The sequence below is a fragment of the Acomys russatus genome, chromosome 6 (genome assembly GCF_903995435.1).
Source record: "Acomys russatus chromosome 6, mAcoRus1.1, whole genome shotgun sequence".
In the NCBI taxonomy this organism is placed as follows: domain Eukaryota; kingdom Metazoa; phylum Chordata; class Mammalia; order Rodentia; family Muridae; genus Acomys; species Acomys russatus.
Genome location: NC_067142.1, coordinates 67,220,908 through 67,223,566, shown reverse-complemented (window position 1 = coordinate 67,223,566; position 2,659 = coordinate 67,220,908). Strand labels below are relative to the sequence as shown.

Sequence of the window (2,659 nt, the reverse complement as noted above, 5' to 3'; positions counted from 1 at the left end):
GGGGGGGGGGGCGTTGGGGGGCGGGGCAGAGGTCACGGAGAGACTTGGCACATGCTGGTGCGGAAGGCCATGTGGATGTCCGTGGTCCACACTGTTGCCAGAAGCCATGTTGAAGAGCAGGATCCGTGCTCCTGCTCACTGTGAAGGGCAAGGAAGCTACTTGTTTAGTGATGTCGATGACGGCAGCTGCACTGTTGAGAACCGGGAATACAGGCGACTTCTGTGTCAACCCCTCCCTCCCTCCACCCCAACGCCCCCTCCAAAATAAATAAATAAATAAATAAAATAACGGACTAAAAAGCAAACCATGAAAGAGAACTCTTAAAAATTGTAATAGGAGAGCCGGGCATGGTGGCGCAAACCTTTAATCCCAGGCATGAGCAGGAGGATCTCTGTGAGTTGCAGGCCAGCCTAGTCTACAAAGCAAATCCAGGACAGCCAAGGCTACATGAGATATCCACTACAGAAACCCAGTCCCGAAAAAATAAAAACAACGAAAAAAAATTAATTGTGATAGAGATGCTGAAATGAGAAATGTAGCTGTCGTCAATCGATGCCTTCTGGCAGGGGTGTGGGTAGAGGACTCAGCTTTCCTTAGGGGGCTGGCCACTGGGAGTCTGTCCATGCTCCAGTGAGTATATGGACAACACAAAATGACTTTTCTTTGTTTCTTTGTTTCTTCTTTTTCCTTGGGGTGGGTAGCAAAGAGAAGGAATAGACATGGGAGGACTAGGAAATGAACTTGATCAGGGTGCATGATGTAAAAAAAAAAAAAAAATCCCAAATTTTATATATAGGGTTTTTTTGAGGCTGGCTTACTCTGTGGAGTCCTGGCTGTCCTGGAACTTGTTGTGAGGACCAGGCTGGCCTTGAACTCACAAAGATCCACCTGCTGGGATTTAAGAGGTGCACCGCCACCACCTGGCAACTTGATTTTATTTTAGGTAAGCCTTACCTCACTAAAACTCACTGTCCTTCTCACTCAGCCCTCCCAATGCTGAGAGTTCAGGCATGTGCTGCGAATGGAACCCATTCCCCTATGTTAGCTAGGTTTGTGCTCTACGGCAGACTGGTCCATAAAAGTCATGCTTTGGTTTTATTTATTTTTCTTATGTAATCCTACCTGGCCTGACATTCGCTATGTAGGTCTCAAATCCCTGTGCCTGCGAATCTGCCTACCAATGCTGGAATTAAAAGCGTACACAGGAAGCCAACGTCACACTTTGAAATTGGACCAGTCTGAACGCTTGTAAATCTGGCTTTCGCTCTGACCCCTGGTGGCGGCGCAGCGACTGGGACAAATTCAACGCACTTCCGGAAACCGAAGGCGGTCACTGCCACTAGGCGATATTTGCATACCCACAATGCATTGCACTCGAGTAGTTGCATAATTTAAAAGAGTAACGTGTTTTTGTCTGTGTTTTACTCATACTAGTCCTTAAGATAGTAGATATTTTAAATATTTATCTGAGATGAATAAAGTAGGCACTGTCATTAATGGATAAATAGTAACCATTGGTGTACAAAGAGGTATAGTCAAACAAGATCCGTACCCGAGGATTGCAAGGTCATACTCTGGTTTCTCTTCAGATCGTATAAATCTTTCGCCTTTTACTAAAGATTTCCGTGGAGAGGAACAACTCTGAGTCTTAAGCCAATTTTTTGAGGTCTTGCCCTTGCAAGGCTAATAACCTTGTTCAAAGTAAGAATAACTGAGGCCTGCGACAGCTGACTCAAGTCCGAGCACTGACTGCTCTTCCAATAGGTCCAGAGTTCAATTCCTAACAACCACTTGGTGGTGGTTCACACTCATCTATAAGAAGGTCTAGTGTCCACTTCTGTCACACAGGCGCACATGTAAACAGAATACCGTACACACGGGAGTGTAAAGGTTAACACCAGGAAGTGCACACATATGCAAACAAAAGACACACAAGCAAAAGTATATTCTAACAAGTGCAGCAGCTATTCTCACTTAACCGGAAAGACCAAGATTACCTAAGAGCTGTGGGAAGAAGGGACTACAAAAAGCCCAGGATGCAGTCTTTGACACCTCCATGCCTAAATCCTTTCCTCAGGGAAGGAGACTGTCCCTTTGAGATACCTGTCTAAATTACCACCTCCGTGGTAAGAACAGGTAACATAAAGTGGCCAGAAGTTCTAGGACAAGTACCCCAAAAGCCAGAAATGCCCTTGCTCTGCTTGAATGTTCTGTTTTACCCTGGAAGCGTCAACGCGTCTTTGGTTTGGGTTAACTGGACTGATCAGCCTCCCCCCACACCTCACTCCAGTTTCTGCAGTAAAGTCCCTGACATAAGAATTAGCAGAGCGTCTGCTGTCTGCTTGCTTTCTCTCACAGCTCCCATCTATAGCCCTATAACAAAAGCTCCCCTCTGGCCTCCCTGGAATTCACTTTCTGAGTTTGTAAAACAAAGGTGTAGGCTTTGAGCTTTTTCAAACCTACTTTATTTGGGGTTCTTAATGCTTTTTACCTCCCTTCCAACCCCCCTGCCCTAGATAGGCGAGAAAAGAGGCAATGGGAACAGAAGTAGAGCTTTTTAGACTCAGTCCCTTAGAGAGATTCCACTCTTCCTAGTCAGGATTCCAGGAGACCCGTTAAAGAGTAAAGCAGCAAGTCAGCAAAGGTGACTGCAACCGC

At 45.9% G+C, this 2,659-nt stretch overlaps 1 non-coding gene across 1 annotated transcript; it reads left to right on the top strand.

Annotated features, from left to right (window-relative positions):
- The first annotated feature begins 1,570 nt into the window (after positions 1–1,570).
- LOC127191242 (U5 spliceosomal RNA) lies at positions 1,571–1,686 on the top strand. Its single transcript, XR_007830858.1, has one exon. It is a non-coding gene; the product is annotated as a U5 spliceosomal RNA (small nuclear RNA).
- The last annotated feature ends 973 nt before the right edge of the window (positions 1,687–2,659 follow it).